Genomic DNA, 17,231 nt, shown 5'->3' with positions numbered 1-17,231 from the left:
CCAACCTTTCCCCAACTCCTGGCCTCTAGAAGAATCCTGACTTTGCTGGCTTCATTTCTTCTCCTTTCTCACTCTTCAGAAAGCCTCTTCTTGCCTCACCAGACTGGAAATCTTCTTTTCAAACATTTCCAAAGATTTCTTCTTTGAAATCTTTGCAGATTGCAAGATATAGAATAAGGAGAAAGTGAGAAGGAGGTAGAGACAGGAGATGTAGGGGCTAGGACTAGAAGAAGGCTTTGCAAAACGTGTAGGAGTGTTGGAGGAGCAGTTTGTGATGAGAGAGAAGTAAACAGGAAAGAGATGGGGTTTTAAGGGTTTCTATGGTCTATATATTCATTCAAAATGTTAAAGAAACCCAAGCAAATATAAATAAATAAATAAATAAATAAATAAATAAATAAATAACTATTTTAACAGCACTTACTGGGTTTGGGCAGGTTTTCTTTGATGGCAGTTCTGCTCTAAAGATGGATAAGGAAGGAGGTTCCAAGATGGCCGAATAAGAACACCTCCAGTCTACAGTTCCCAGTGTGAGCGACGCAGAAGATGGGGGATTTCTGCATTTCCAACTGAGGTACTGGGTTCATCTCACTGGGGCTTGTCGGACAGTGGGTACAGGACAGTGGGTGCGGCCTATGGACCATGAGTCAAAGCAGGGCGAGATATCAAATCACCCGGGAAGCGCAAGGGGTCAGGGAATTCCTTTTCCTAGCCAAGGGAAGCCATGACAGATAGCAACCTGGAAAATCAGGTCACTCCCACCCTAATACTGTGCTTTTCCAATGGTCTTAACAAATGGCACACCAGGAGATTATATCCCACGCCTGGCTCGGAGGGTCCCACGCCCATGGAGCCTTGTTCACTGCTAGCATGGCAGTCTGAGATCGAACTGCAAGGTGGCAGTGAGACTGGGAGAGGGGCATCCGCCATTGCTGAGGCCTGAGTAGGTAAACAAAGTGGCCTGGAAGCCTCCTTTATCATTTTTTATTGCGTTTATTTGATTCTTCTCTCTTTTTTTCTTTATTAGTCTTGCTAGTGGTCTAGTCAATTTTGTTGATCTTTTCAAAACACCAGCTCCTGGATTCATTGATTTTTTTGGAGGATTTTTTGTGTCTCTATCTCCTTCAGTTCTGCTCTGATCTTAGCTATTTCTTGCCTTCTGCTACCTTTTGAATGTGTTTACTCTTGCTTCTCTAGTTCTTTTAATTGTGATGTTAGGGTGTCAATTTTAGATCGTTCCTGTTTTCTCTTGTGGGTATTTAGTGCTATAAATTTCCCTCTACACACTGCTTTAAATGTGTCCCAGCGATTCTGGTATGTTGTATCTTTGTTCTCATTGGTTTCAAAGAACATCTTTATTTCTGCCTTCATCTCGTTATGTACCCAGTAGTCATTCAGGAGTAGGTTGTTCAGTTTCCATGTAGTTGAGCGGTTTTTAGTGAGTTTCTTAATCCTGAGTTCTAGTTTGATTGCACTGTGGTCTGAGAGACAGTTTGTTATAATTTCTGTTCGTTTACATTTGCTGAGGAGTGCTTTACTTTCAATTATGTGGTCAATTTTGGAATAAGTACGATGTAGTGCTGAAAACAATGTATATTCTGTTGATTTGGGGTGGAGAGTTCTGTAGATGTCTATTAGGTCTGCTTGGTGCAGAGCTGAGTTCAATTCCTGGATATTCTTGTTAACTTTCTGTCTCATGGATCTGTCTAATGTTGACAGTGGGGTGTTAAAGTCTCCCATTGTTATTGTGTGGGAGTCTAAGTCTCTTTGTAGGTCTCTAAGGACTTGCTTTATGAATCTGTGTGCTCCTGTATTGGGTGCATATATATTTAGGATAGTTAGTTCTTCTTGTTGAATTGATCCCTTTACCATTATGTAATGGCCTTCTTTGTCTCTTCTGATGATCTTTGTTGGTTTAAAGTCTGTTTTATCAAAGAGACTAGGATTGCAACCCCTGCTTTTCTTTGTTTTCCATTTGTTTGGCAGATCTTCCTCTATCCCTTTATTTTGAGCCTATGTGTGTCTCTGCATGTGAGATGGGTCTCCTGAATACAGCACACTGACAGGTGTTGACTCTTTATCCAATTTGCCAGTGTCTTTTAATTGGAGCATTGAGCCCATTTACATTTAAGGTTAATATTGTTATGTGTGAATATGATCCTGTCATTATGATGTTAGCTGGTTATTTTGCTCATTCGTTGATGCAGTCTCTTCCTAGCATCGATAAAAAATGATAAAGGGGATATCACCACTGACCCCACAGAAATACAAACTACCATCAGAGAATACTATAAATACCTCTATACAAATAAACTAGAAAATCTAGAAGAAATGGATAAATTCCTGGACACATACACTCTCCCAAGACTAAACCAGGAAGAAGTTGAATCCCTGAATAGACCAATAACAGGCTTTGAAATTGAGGCAATAATTAAGAGCCTACCAACCAAAAAAAGTCCAGGACCAGAGAGATTCACAGCCGAATTCTACCAGAGGTACCAAGAGGAGCTGGTATCACTCCTTCTGAAACTATTCCAATCAATAGAAAAAGACGAAATCCTCCCTAATTCATTTTATGATGCCAGCATCATCTTGATACCAAAGCCTGGCAGAGACACAACAGAAGAAGAATTTTAGACCAATATCCCTGAAGAATATCAATGCAAAACAGAATCAAAGACAAAAACCACACGATTATCTCAATAGATGCAGAAAAGGCCTTTGACAAACTTCAACAGCCCTTCATGCTAAAACCTCTCAATGAATTAGGTATTGATGGGACATATCTCAAAATAATAAGTTATTTATGACAAACCCACAGCCAATATCATACTGAATGGGCAAAAACTGGAAGCATTCCCGTTGAAATCTGGCACAAGACAGGGATGCCCTCTCTCACCACGCCTATTCAACATAGTGTTGGAAGTTCTGGCCAGGGCAATCAGTCAGGAGAAAGAAATAAAGGGTATGCAATTAGGAAAAGAGGAAGTCAAATTGTCCCTGTTTGCAGATGATATGACTATATATTTAGAAAACCCCATCGTCTCAGCCCAAAATCTCCTTAAGCTGATAAGCAACTTCAGCAAAGTCTCAGGATACAAAATCGGTGTGCAAAAGTCACAAGCATTACTATACACCAGTAACAGACAAACAGAGAGCCAAATCATGAGTGAACTCCCATTCACAGTTGCTTCAAAGAGAATAAAATACCTAGGAATCCAACTTACAAGGGATGTGAAGGACCTCTTCAAGGAGAATTATGAACCACTGCTCAACAAAATAAAAGAGGACACAAACAAATGGAAGAACATTTCATGCTCATGGATAGGAAGAATCAATATCGTGAAAATAGCCATACTGCCCAAGGTAATTTATAGATTCAATGCCATCCCCATTAAGCTACCAATGACTTTCTTCACAGAATTGGAAAAAACTACTTTAAAGTTCATATGGAACCAAAAAAGACCCTGCATTGCCAAGATAATTCTAAGCCAAAAGAACAAAGCTGGAGGCATTGCACTACCTGACTTCAAACTATACTACAAGGCTACAGTAGCCAAAACAGTATGGCACTGGTACCAAAACAGAGATGTAGACGAATGGAACAGAACAGAACCCTCATAAATAATACCACACATCTCCAACCATCTGATCTTTGACAAACCTGACAAAAACAAGAAAAGGGGAAAGGATTCCCTATTTAATAAATGGTGCTGGGAAAACTGGCTAGCCATATGTAGAAAGCTAAAACTGGATCCCTTCCTTACACCTTACACAAAAATTAATTCAAGATGGATTAAAGACTTAAATGTCAGACCTAAAACCATAAAAACCCTAGAAGAAAACCTAGGCAATACCATCCAGGACATAGACATGGGCAAGGACTTCATGTCTAAAACACCAAAAGCAACAGCAACAAAAGCCAAAATTGAGAAGTGGGATCTAATTAAACTAAAGAGCTTCTGCACAGCAAAAGAAACTACCATCAGAGTGAACAGGCAACCTATAGAATGGAAGAAAATTTTTACAATCTACCCATCTGACAAAGGGCTAATATCCAGAATCTACAAAGAACTTAAATTTACAAGAAAAAAATCAAACAACCCCATCAAAAAGTGGGCAAATATATGAACAGACACTTCTCAAAAGAAGACATTTATGCAGCCAACAGACACATGAAAAAATGCTCATCATCACTGGCCATCAGAGAAATGCAAATCAAAACCATAATGAGATACCATCTTATACCAGTTAGAATGGTGATCATTAAAAAGTCAGGAAACAACAGGTGCTGGAGAGGATGTGGAGAAATAGGAACATAGGAGTTGGTCCTCCCCTGTTAGAGGACAGAGAGTAAGTGAATCAAATTCATCTTACTTGTTTTGCTTGGTCAGAATAACCTTTAAAAATTATTTCATCTGACAGAATACAAGGTAATATAAGGTTATTTTTAGTCATTTAAAAAAGTTGTACCACTTACCTAAGTAGTGAAGGATACTTGTATTATCCACAAGCAGAGTATGAGGACAGATGTGGCAATCACCACAGATCAAAATCATTAATGTCTTTTAAATTATGCATGGCCCCTTTCCTTCAAGGAGCTGAGTCTCCTTACAAAATCTTCATTGCCAAATAGACATGAATCTTTCCAAAACCTAAGGAGAAATGTGAAAGTATATATGCTTTTTCTTTTTTCATTTTTTTTTTTCTTTTTCTTTTTCTTTTTTGAGACAGAGTCTCACTCTTGTCGTCCAGGCTGGAGTGCAATGGTGCAATCTCGGCTCACTGCAACCTCCACCTCCCAGGGTTCAAGCTATTCTCCTGCCCCAGCCACCTAAGTAGCTGGGGTAACAGGAGCTCACAACGATGCCTGGCTACTTTTTTGTGTTTTTGGTAGAGACAGGGTTTCACCATGTTGGTCAAGTTGCTCTGGAACTCCTGACCTCAAGTGATCCACCTGCCTTAGCCTCCCAAAGTGCTGGAATTACAGGTGTGAGCCACCACACCCAGCCAAGTGTGTGCTTTTTAAACACAACTTAATTATTTGGGGGAAGTCATCACAGCTCACTTTCAGATGGAGGATGTAGGGAGGATGGAGATTCTTACTAATTTACTGCACCAACACTTACTAAGCACTTTCTATGCATCAGACACGGTGCTGTGTGTTAGGGACACAGAGATGAGAGAAATGAATACCATCTCTACTCTCAACAGACTTCCAGGAGAGTGAGAGGTCCTAGCAATTACACACTGACTGATGAGGGCCACAAGGCCACAGTACCAAGACCATGCACACCACAGGGGCACCTTGTGGAAGGGATGGGGATGAAGGGAGACTACACAGAGGTGGGTCTTGAGAACAAATAGAAGATAGGCCAAAAAGAATATTAAAGGCAGAAGCAGCAGCTCTGCCTACCATAAATAAAGAAGATGGCCAGGTGCAGTGGCTCAAGCCTGTAATCCCAGCATTTTGGGAGGCCAAGGAGGGCAGATCGCTTGGGCTCAGGAGTTAGAGACCAGCCTGGGCAACATGGCAAAACCACATCTCTACAAAAAATACAAAAACTTAGCCAGGCATGGAGGTGCGCACCTGTAATTCCAACTACTCAGGAGGCTGAGATGGGAAGATTGCTTGAGCCCGGGAGGTGGAGGTTGTAGTGAGATCATGCCATGCACTCCAGCCTGGATGACAGAGCAAGATCTTGTCTCTAAATAAATAAATAAATAAATAATAAATAAATAAATAAAGCCTTTTAGGAAACTGGAAGGATTTCAGCATGACTGAAGTAGAGACACGTGGAGGCAAGAAGTGGTAGTCCTGTGAAGGGTATGGCCAGGGGCAGAGAGCAGATAAGGTAAGACAAAGGCATGAGCAGGGAAAAGAGCAGAGAGAGGGCTCATGAAGCAGCCTCCCCAGCTCCCTGTCCAGCTATAATGGATCCAAACGCCTCTGGGGGACAGTCATTTGCCAGGTATGCCCTCTTCTTAGCAACAGCCCTGAGAGAGTTGCCTCTTCAGAGTTCACAAAGCCTGTTTTCCAGTGTCTCAGGGACTCTAAGAAGCAGGAAAACTAGTCTCTTCCCACGTCCCCTCTCTAGAAAAAATTTACCCAGGAACCTGTGGCTTCCAAATGGGAGCTGGCCTTCCGACTACTGTAGGCCTTTACTTTTTATCAAGGCCAGCCACCTTCAGCCACCCAAAAGCGATGTTGCCCCCCACTATGGAAATAACACCCTGCATTGCATCACTGTGGGAGTGTGCACCCATCGGGGGGACCAAACACACAGTCTCTGACCTGTATCTCCTAGCCCATTGCTTCTGAGAGTTGTTTAGTAAATCCTCACATACATTTTGACTCTCCTGAACTATTATTTAATGATAATGGATTGATGTTCAATAAATACTTACAAACAATCATTATCATTACAATCAGGCTCTACAGTGAGAGAAAAACAAAGGAAAGAGAAACGAAGCAGAGGGGAGTAAGGAAACAGGAAGAATGTGGAAGAAATAAAGATTAATATGAGCTTCTTGAGTACTTACTAAATCACAAATCCCAAGCTTATCACTTTATGTACTTTATCTTGTTTAATATTTTTGAGGGCTTCATTTGGTTTTGTTTTTTGGTTTCATTTTGAGACAGAGTGTCACTCTGTCACCCAGGCTGGAGTGCAGTGGCTCACTGCAGCCTTGACCTCCTGGGCTCAAGCAATCCTCCTGCTTCAGCCTCCTGAATAGCTGGAACCACAGACACACATCACCACGCCTGATTAATTTTTCATTTTTATTAGAGGTGTGATCTCTCTATGTTGCCCAGGCTGGTCTTGAACTCCTGAGCTCAAGCAATTCTCCCACCTCAGCCTCTCAAGTGTTGGGCTTACAGGCATGAGCCACCGCAGCAGGTTTCATTTAATATTTATGGCAACCTATGATATTTATTATTATTCTATTTAGCAAGTAAGGAAACCAAGGCTCAGAGAAGTTGAGTAACTCTCTTCCAGCCAAGGCAGTGGTTTTCTGACCACAGACCAGGGTTCTTATTTGTTACATTTAGCTTCTGGTAAGAGAGGGAGAGGTCTTAGGCTTCTCTGTAGAGCTTTAGTAACAGTTCTTCCTTGAGAAGAAACAGCAGGAGATTCTGCCTTATGTTTTCACAACTAAAGATAAAAGTTTTAATCTTGCTTGGGACACTAAAAATACTCTGTGGACCCAGCCCCTGTTCAGTGACCCATGCCATTTTCCCTGGGCATTCTAGATCATCATCACTTCCCAGACCTGACCCCTCACTACCCTTGCTCTGATTATCCTGATCTTTGTTTATAAACCTTTTATATCCATGGTGAACAGCGACCTCCCAGGAATGACAAGTGTGTTTATACTTTTCAGGGTTCTTTGGCTTAGCAGGGAAGTCAAAGACTAGAATCTGTTGTCTAACATATGATACCACGATAAATCCCCAAATTCGGTGTATGCTTTCCCATGGTGTAGGCTTGAAACTTCCCATTAGATTTGAAAAAAACAAGTTTCAATAGAACTCTCCATGAATGAGTAGTGAGCTGCTTTAAAAGCATTAACTCATAAATGCACTTTGGCTATTTGAGTGTCAAAAGCCCCACTAGGAGATGCATTTAAAGATTAAGCATGAGTGTGTATGAAGACCCCTGCTTTTGCTGCACATAACCTAAGTATGTAGTTTTATGATTCATTCTCTGTACCTAGGAGGCAGATGTTCTATCTTATTTAGCCCACAGATAAAATATTGTGGAGTAAGTAAGCAGTAACATATTTTAGAATAGGTTAATGAGGATCAAAAGGGTATATTAAAATGAGGAATATGTACCCCCATGTCACAATGTTTATAAACAGAAGGTCAGTTTGTATTTAAGTCCAATAAAATTAAATATACCAGGCTATTTTCTTTCAAAATTAAAAAAATATATATTTTTAGGAGATCAAGACCATCCTGGCTAACATGGTGAAACCCCGTCTCTACTAAAAAAAAATACAAAAAAATTAGCTGGCCATGGTGGCGGGCACCTGTAGTCCCAGCTACTCGGGAGACTGAGGCAGGAGAATGGCCTGAAGCTGCGAGGCAGAGCTTGTAGTGAGCTGAGATCCCACCACTGCACTCCAACCTGGGCGACAGAGCAAGACTGTGTCCCAAAAGAAAAAAAAAACAAAAACAAACAAATAAACGTTATTTTTATAGATTTGGGGATACAAGTGCAGTTTTGTGACATGGATATGCTGTGGAGTGGTGAAGTCTGGCCTTTTGGTGTAACCATCACCCAAATAGTGTACCTTGTACCCATTAAGTAATTTCTCATCCATCATCCTGCTTTCACCTTCCCACATTTCTGAGTCTCCAAAGTCTATTATTCCAGTCTCTGGGTCTATGTGCACACATTATTTACCTCCCACTTATAAGTGAGAACATGCAGTATTTTGACTTTCTGTTTCTGAGTTACTTAAGATAATGACCTCCAGTTCCATACATGTTGATGCAAAAGACATGATTTCACTCTTTTTGTGGCTGAATAGTATTCCATGGAATTTATATGTATATTCCACATTTTCTTTATCCAATCGTCTACTGGTGGACACTTAGGTTGATTTTATATCTTTTCTATGGTGAATAGTGCTGCAATAAACATATGAGTGTGGGTATCTCTTTTATATGCTGATTTCTTTTGAGTAGATACCCAGTAGTGGGATTGCTGGATAAAATGGTAGTTTTATTTTTAGTTCTTTGAGAAATCTCCACACTGTTTTCTTTTCCATAGTGGTGATATTAATTTACCTTCCCACCAACAGTGTATATGTGTTCTCTTTTCTTCGTTGCAGAATACAGGAGCTATGTGGAGAATTGATGGAAGGACATTCCAGACAGAGAGAACAGCAAACACAAAGGCCTCGAAGTGTGAGCCTGCTTGGCATATTTGAGGGAACTTGAGGATGAAATACTTGGGATTTAAATCTCAATCAACCATAAGTGTGGTTTTTCATTCTTTTTATTTTTCATAGTTTTTCATTCTTTTAATTTTCTCATTAAGCAGAAAAATGTTTTTGTTTCAATCTATGTTAAAAACCCAAGTTTCGGCCGGGCGCGGTGGCTCAAGCCTGTAATCCCAGCACTTTGGGAGGCCGAGACGGGTGGATCACGAGGTCAGGAGATCGAGACCATCCTGGCTAACCTGGTGAAACCCCGTCTCTACTAAAAAATGCAAAAAAAACTAGCCGGGCCAGGTGGCGGGTGCCTGTAGTCCCAGCTACTGGGGAGGCTGAGGCAGGAGAATGGCGTAAACCCGGGAGGCAGAGCTTGCAGTGAGCCACTGCACTCCAGCCTGGGTGACAGAGCGAGACTCCGTCTCAAAAACAAAACAAAACAAAACAAAAAAAACCCAAGTTTCCATCCAGGCACAGTGGCTTACATCTGTAATCCCTCCACTTTGGGAGGCTGAGGCAGGTGGATTGCTTGAGCTCAGGAGTTCAAGACCAGCCTGGGCAACATGGTGAAATCCAGTCTCTACAAAAAAAATACAAAAATTAGCTGGGCATGGTGAGCATGCCTCTGGTCCCAGCTACCCAGGAGGCTGAGGTGGGAGAATCACTTGAGCCTAGAAGGTCAAGGCTGCAGTGAGCTGTGATTGAGCCACTGCACTCCAGCCTGGGTGATAGGGTGAGACCTAGTCTCAAAAAAAAAAAAAAAAAAAAAAAAAAAATCCAAATTTCCTACTCTCTATAAATACTACATAACCAACTCACTTTAATTTTTCATTCTTTTGTTAGTGTTTCCTCCATGCCAGGCACATGTAGACACTGTTAGGGACTAGGCACATGTGGCGAACATTACAGACAGACACATTCCCACCTCCAAGGAATGTAGAGTGTTGAAGAATTTGCGATACCTCACAATCTTCATTTTCATAATTCAGCATGGGTAGATTTAGGAGTCAGGATTGAGAATTCAGTCAGAAAGAGAGATGGGAGAGCACTAGTGGAGGAGCAGGAGAGCCTCGTGGGCAGGTGGGCTCCAGCCTCAGAGGAGGGAGAGGAGGAGGCAGGGGAGCAGACAAGCAGACCAAGGGGTCCACAAACCACCAGGTTTGTGCCCTCGGAGGTGGGAATTCTAGCCAAGTACCTCAGGCATCTGCAAGGGGCCTATGTGAAAGGCAGCAGACAGCCATGACAAGAAAGGAGCTGAAACAGCCTGTGTCTTGGCCACTGCACTCAAGGTTTGGTGTGGAGAGTTTTCAAGCATTATTGTCAGGGCCAAAGGACAGCATCTCCATTTTTCTGTTGTGCTCAGGCCACAAGTTGAAAAGGCAAAGGCAGGACTGAACCGCATTGCTCACCACAGAATTTGGGTGATGCCTACTCGTTGAGTTGGATCGCCTGGTTCCTGACTCATTACCTGAATTGGACCCCATCTGCCTTCCAGCACTGTGCCCTCCTCACCTCCCAGGGGTCTCCTGGCACCATCGTTCTTGTCCGCACTGCCAGTTGCCGCTTTCATCTGCACCCTCTTTCCTCAGCCTTCTGCTGAGTACTGACAAGTACCCTCATTGTAGAAAGTGCCAGAGCACAAAGCAATGACATTTTCAGTAAATCTTTCAGATCAGGCGGACTTCGAATGTGTTTTTTTCTTGCAGGAGAGTGTCTAGAAAAATCCAAAACATTTGGTCTTCATTTTAATTCAAATGTGAATAATCAAGATTTTTCATGATTGTTGTTTGTTTTGGAGGATCTTTTTCCTTGAGTAGCTCTTTATCTATTGATGTTTTTAAAAGAGGCACACTTATACTTTCTTCCCTGTACATGGATACATAGGTCATACACCTTTTGTATGAGCAGTGAATCGTGTAACTCCATACATGAACATACCTAGTATACATTCGTAACCATCCTTGTCTGTGAAAGGACAGCAGTATTCAAAACGTAAGCCAAAGTAGAATGTGAATGCTGGGCTCGGGGCCTTATATATATTTTATAAAAGATAAAAGAAATCTGGTAGCTGGGCCAGGCACCGTGGCTCACATCTGTAATCCCAGCACTTTGAGAGGCTGAGGCGGGTGGATTACCTGAGGTCAGGAGTTTGAGACCAGCCTGGCCAACATGGTGAAACCCCGTCTCTACTAAAAATACAAGAAATTGGCTGGGTGTGGTGGCATGTGCCTGTAATCCCAGCTACTTGGGAGGCTGAGGCAGGAGAATCTCTTGAACCTGGGAGGTGGAAGTTGCAGTGAACCAGGATCACGCCACTGCACTCTGGTCTGGGCAACAGAGCCAGACCCCAAAAAAAAAAAAAAAAAGAAAGGAAGGGAGGGAGGGAGGGAGGGAGGAGAAGGAAAGGACGGCAAGGAAGGAAGAAGGAAGGGAAAGGAAAAAGGAAGGAAGGAAGGAAGAAAGAAGGAAGGAAGGAAGGAAGGAAGGAGAAGGAAGGAAGGAAGGAAGGAAGAAGGAATGAAGGAAGGATGGAAGGAAGGAAGAAGAAGGAAGGAAAAGGAAAAGGAGTAAGCAACTAGGAACCTTAATGACCCTTCCTCCTTCCTCCTTCCTTCTTCCAAGTTCCTTAGGGGTCCGAAGTCTTCCTCGTCCTTCTCCCTTTCCTTCTTCCTTTCTTCCGTTTCTTCCTCCCTTCCTCCTCCCTTCTTCCTTGCTTCCTGTCTTCCTCCCGTCCCTCTCAGCCTCCCGTCCCTCCCGCCCTCCCTCCCTCCCCGCCCCTCCTCCCCCCGCCCGTCCGTCCCTCCGCCCACCTCCCGCCGCCCAGAAACAAGAAAGAAAGACAGAAAAGAAGAGGAAGAAAGAAAGAGAGAGAGAAAGAAATCTGGTAGCTGGCATTCATATAATTAGTTCCAGTATTTGAAGCCTATTGCTTGTTTCTCAGCTGTCTGGGCAACCTGGTGTACAGATAAACTCTCTCTGAGGAGATGAAACCCTTGGAAAGAAGGCCAGATGCTCACACTGACTTAATAAAACTATACTATTACAAGGAGGATTGCATTCACCTTGTTCTATCCTCCTAACATTTTTTTTAGATTTAAGCATATTTTTATTTTGTGGGCTCAGAAAGTTTTTCTTGTTAATAACTTTTTTCAGTAATTGTGTGTTTTTGAATAAACGCATTATACTCCATGCAGAAAATGTGAGAAACATAGATATTCCCTTTACTTCTGAAAACCTTACCTTCTCAACCTCCAGCTGAATGATGACATGCATGGGATCAACCCTAGTGCAACACAAGCTTCACATAATTTATAGATAGGTTCCTTAACTTAGGGATGTGGCAAAGGATTTGTTGGGAATGACAGCTACATCTAGTTTATTAAACAAGTAACTTGGATGTAAATATGTAGGTGATTCTGGATATGCTGCTTCTTTCTCACTCAGAAGTTGGTGGCAACACCTGGCCAGGCGTGGTGGCTCACGCCTGTAATCCCAGCACTTTGGGAGGCCGAGGCAGGTGGATCATGAGGTCACAAGATCAAGACCATCCTGGCTAACACGGTGAAACCCTGTCTCTATTAAACATACAAAAAATTAACCAGGTGTGGTGGTGGGCGCCTATAGTCTCAGCTACTTGAGAGGCTGAGGCAGGAGAATGGCGTGAATCTGGGAGGCAGAGCTTGCAGTGAGCCGAGATGATGCCACTGTACTCCAGCCTGGGTGACAGAGCGAGACTCTGTCTCAAAAAAAGAGACAGTCGGTGGCAACACGTAGTGTGGTTGTGGGAATTGTATCAGCATTATCCAGCTTATATTCCCTTCTTCCTGGCTTGGGGGTATACTTCTGGGTGTTTTTATCCTTCCTGGCATGGAGTGTTAATTTCTTATTTTGGGGCACTAATATGCTTTGGATGTTTGTTACCTCCAAATCTCAATACAATCCCCAGTGATGGAGGTGGGGCCTGGTGGGAGGTGATGGATCATGGGGGTGGATTCTTCATGAATGGCTTAGTGCCATCCCCATGGTGATGAGTGAGTTCTCACTTGGTTAATTCATTCGAGATCTGGTTGTTTAAAAGAGTCTGGGACCTCCCCCTTCTCTCTCTTATTCCCACTCTGACCTCATGATACACCTGATACTGCTTCATCTTCTGCCATGATTGGAAGCTTCCTGAGGTCCCAACCAGAAGCAGATGCTGGCACCATGCTTCATGCACAACCTGCAGAACCATGAGCCAATTAAACCTCTTTTCTTTATAAATTTCTCAGCCTCAGGTACTTCTTCGTAGTGATGCAAAAAAATGACTAATACAGGGCCATTATTACCAATCCCCCAAAATTTTCAGGCCTCACTTTTGACAAGTACAGACCATAAATATATAATCATTTGGCTCTCTGAAACACTCTATACACCCTATTTTAAGAAAGACCATTGTACTTCCTATGCAAAACGTATCTTAGGGAGCAGCACCAGAAGCAGCATTATACTTTATGTCCAATATCTTGTAGGTTCCATTTTATCTGTTCCCGTAGGCCTCCACTGAACATACTGCTATCTCTACCTCAAACCCAACATCTAAACTTGAACTAAGCAACTGCTTCATAAAACTAGCTCCCCTGTTGATTTCCTACTTCGGTTACACATTCTCCAAATCATTAGGCTTAAACTTGCAAAACCATCTTCAATGCTCCTTCTTGGTCCTCTGTCAGGCAACATGTCCCAACCACTTTGAATGTCATCACATCTGTTGTACTGCTGCTCTATTTTGCTTCTAGAAAAATTATCACAATTAGTGTCAAAATGTGGATTCAATAATATGTCATTATGGGGGCTGAGTGCTAAAAGAGGAATAGTTTAGAGTTTCTGGTTTGCTCAACTGTATTAAAGATTCTTGTCTGGGAAACATTACACTTATTCTTGAAAAGTTGTTAAAATTTCCCTTGTTTGATTGTAGAAAATATTCAGGTTTTTTCCTTCCTTCTTTTCTTTCTCCTTCTTAGTTTGATAGAGAAAAGAAGAGGGAGGGGGAATTGCTTTTTAGATGTCCTGGAAGTGACAGAAAGGTTAACATTCTCTCTTTTACCTAGTTGGACAAACGAAGATGGTGGCTTTAATAATTAGAAGCTGCATTTTGGTTGATTACTAGGGCCTGGAACAGATGTACTATTAACTGGTCGTCATAAAACTCAGGGCTTGTTGTTTACCTGAATTTCAGCAGCTCTCTTCACAGAGATGTTATGTCTTTTACTTTGTTCCACAGTGTGCTTAGGGGGTTACCAAGTCAAATTGGCCAGCTCACAAACTGTTGAACTTTAGTCCACAAAGTAGTAGCTATAGAAACTGAAAGGGTCATTTAGAAAGGCCATGTTCAGTTAAAGACATCTGTGGTTAACACCAAAAAAGAAAGAAGGAAAGCCCGTTGACCCTCAATCCACTCTATGAACAGTTTTACTTCTGTTTCTGAACAGTGAAGTGGAAACCATTTTCAAAGCAAAATGTCTCCGAACAAAAGAAGTTATAATGCAACCACAGCTGCCAAGGTCAGGCTGAGCTCTCCCTTTGGATAGGCAAATGATGTTTGATCCTATATACCTTTGACTAATGTGGCTTAATAATCAACACTTTTCTAAAAGTTCTTACAAAAATGTCATTCCCTAAAAGATTTCAGTTCTGACATTTATGAGGAACATCAGTTTCTAAAAGGAAATACAGTCACATTTGCTTTACAACACTTGTCACATGTTTAACCAGGGTAGATTTACAAGCTCAATGTCTTAGGCACATGCTTTTAAAAGTCAAAGTTCAATCTTAAATCTATCCCAATGTGGATAAGAAAAGTGATCATATTTATAACCAACCACTGAAAAGCCAAGAGCAGACAGGAGGCATGGGAAGAAGGAGAAAGCTAGTGAGGGTATGTGAAGTGGGGGGAGGACACAAAATGAGAGTCAAGTCCTCATTCCTTCCCACAGCTCCCAAGATTCCTTCCATCAAAAACACACAAGCCCAGTGCCAAGCACAAGTGTGGGTGTGCATGTGGGCATGTAGGTTATGGCAGTGTGTCCAGGATATAGGAGACTTTCCCTTTAGGATCTTGCAGTTTCATGAGGGAGACTGATGTAGATCACTAGTTGTGATGAAAAGCTGGCCTTGACAGATGTGTAAACAGCTTTCTGATAAGTAGCAGAAGAGCAGGGGCAGAAAGTTTTCTTTCCCCTGGATGGAGCAGGGATGTTCTGATGGAGATGGTGAGACTTGAGCAGGGTCTCTAGTGATTAGTAGGATCAGGAAAGGTAGGAGATGAAAGAAAAGGAGTCAGCCAGACATGGTGACATATGCTGTTCCCAGAGAACAGCAAATGAATTGCACTCTTAGGACACAATTTGCATAGGGAGTGTATTAGTCCATTTTCACACTGCTGAAAAAGATACCTGAGACTGGGCAATTTACAAAGGAAAGAGGTTTAATTGGACTTACAGTTCCACATGGCTGGAGAAGCCTCACAATCATGATGGAAAGCAAAGAGGAGCAAGTCACATCATACGTGGATGGCAGCAGGCAAAGAGAGAATGAGGAAGTTGCAAAAGCAGAAACCCCTGATAAAACCATGAGATCTCGTGAGACTTATTCACTACCATGAGAACAGTATGGGGAAAACCGCCTCCATGATTCAATTATCTCCCACCAGGACCCTCCCACAACATGTGGGAATTATGGGAGTACAATTCAAGATGAGATTTGGGTGGGGACACAGAGCTAAACCATATCATTCCACCCTGGTTCCTGCCAAATCTCATGTCCTCACATTTCAAAACCAATCATGCCTTCCCAACAGTCCCCCAAAGTCTTAACTCATTTTGGCACTAACTCAAAAGTCCACAGTCCAAAGTCTCATCTGAGAAAGGCAAGTCCCTTCCGCCCATGAGCCTGTAAAATCAAAAGGAAGCTAGTTATTTCCTAGATACAAAGGGGATACAGACATTGGGTAAATAGAGCCATTCCAAATGGGAGAAATTGGCCAAAACAAAAGGGCTATAGGCCCCATGCAAATCTGAAATCCAGAGAGGCAGTCAAACCTTAGAGCTCCAAAGTTAACTCCTTTGACTCCATGTCACACATCCAGGTCACACTGATGAAAAGGTAGGTTCCCGTAGTCTTGGGCAGCTCTACCCCTGTGGCTTTGCAGGGTGCAGCCTCCCTCCCACTCACTCTCATGGACTGGTGTTGAAAGTCTGCGGCTTTTCCAAGTGCATGGTGCAAGCTGCCAGTGGATCTACCATTCACAGTCTGGGGGATGGGGGCCCTTTTCTCACAGCTCCACTAGGCAGTGCCCCAGTAGGGACTCTGTGTGGAGGCTCTGACCCCACATTTCCCTTCTGCACTGCCCTAGCAGAGGTTCTCCATGAGAGCCCCACCCCTGCAGCAAACTTCTGCCTGGGTATCCAGGCATTTCCATACATCTTCTGAAATCTAGGCAGAGGTTCCAAAACCTCAATTCTTGACTTCTGTGTACCCACAGGCTCAACACCACATGGAAGCTGCCAAGGCTTGGGGCTTGCACCATCTGAAGCCATGGCCTGAGCTCTATGTTGGCCCCTTTCAGCCATGGTTGGAGCAGCTGGAACGCAGGGCATCAAGTCCCTTGGCTGCACACAGCTCGGGGATGCCGGACCTCACCCATGAAACCACTTTTTCTTCCTATGCCTCCAGACCTGTGATGGGAGGAGCTGCCATGAAGACCTCTGACATGCCCTAGAAATATTTTCCCCATTGTCTTAGGGATTAACATTCTGTGCCTCCTGACTTATGTAAATTTCTGCCTCATTGTCAGGCTGCAAATTTTCTAAACTTTTATGCTCTGTTTCCCTTTTAATACTGAATGTTTTTAACAGCACCCAAGTCACATCTTGCATGCTTTGCTATTTAGAAATTTCTTCTGCCAGATATCCTAAATCATCTCTCTCAAGTTCAAAGTTCTACAAATCTCTAGGGCAGGGGCAAAATGCCACCAGTCTCTTTGCTAAAACATATCAAGAGTCACATTTGCTCTAGTTCCCAGTAAGTTCCTCATCTCCATCTGAGACCAACTCAGCCTGGATTTCATTGTCCATATCATTATCAGCATTTTCGTCAAAGCCATTCAACAAGTCTCTAGGGAGTTCCAAACTTTCCCACATTTTCTTGTCTTCTTCTGAGCCCTCCAAACTGTTCCAACCTCTGCCCCTTACCCAGTTCCAAAGTCGCTTCCAGATTTTGGGGTGTCTCTTCAGCAACAACCCACTTCA

General features: G+C 42.8%; 1 protein-coding gene and 1 long non-coding RNA gene across 12 annotated transcripts in view; one reads left to right on the top strand and one right to left on the bottom strand.

Moving 5' to 3' along the window:
- The window catches only part of LOC115899692, a 32,350-nt gene extending 23,387 nt beyond the window's left edge, over window positions 1–8,963 (top strand). For all 9 annotated transcript variants that reach the window (XR_004059319.1, XR_004059316.1, XR_004059323.1 and 6 more), the window contains 2 exons: window positions 438–574; window positions 8,845–8,963. This is a non-coding gene — a long non-coding RNA (uncharacterized LOC115899692). The remainder of the gene's footprint in view (window positions 1–437; window positions 575–8,844) is intronic.
- Window positions 1–15,483, bottom strand: part of DNAJC5B (DnaJ heat shock protein family (Hsp40) member C5 beta) — a 119,537-nt gene extending 104,054 nt beyond the window's left edge. For 2 of the 3 annotated variants that reach the window (XM_030938004.1, XM_030938006.1), the window contains exons 1-2: window positions 15,424–15,483; window positions 4,481–4,655 (exon numbers count right to left, since the gene is read on the bottom strand). The gene's annotated coding sequence lies outside the window, so the exon portion shown is untranslated. Of the gene's footprint in view, window positions 1–424; window positions 521–4,480; window positions 4,656–15,423 lie in introns of those variants that run through there. The other variant, XM_030938005.1, reaches the window with a different exon arrangement.
- Window positions 15,484–17,231: the final 1,748 nt, after the last annotated feature.

This window comes from Rhinopithecus roxellana, chromosome 9, assembly GCF_007565055.1.
Source record: "Rhinopithecus roxellana isolate Shanxi Qingling chromosome 9, ASM756505v1, whole genome shotgun sequence".
Lineage (NCBI taxonomy): Eukaryota > Metazoa > Chordata > Mammalia > Primates > Cercopithecidae > Rhinopithecus > Rhinopithecus roxellana.
Note: the sequence above shows the minus strand (reverse complement) of the source record. Positions and strands in the feature narration are given on the sequence as shown.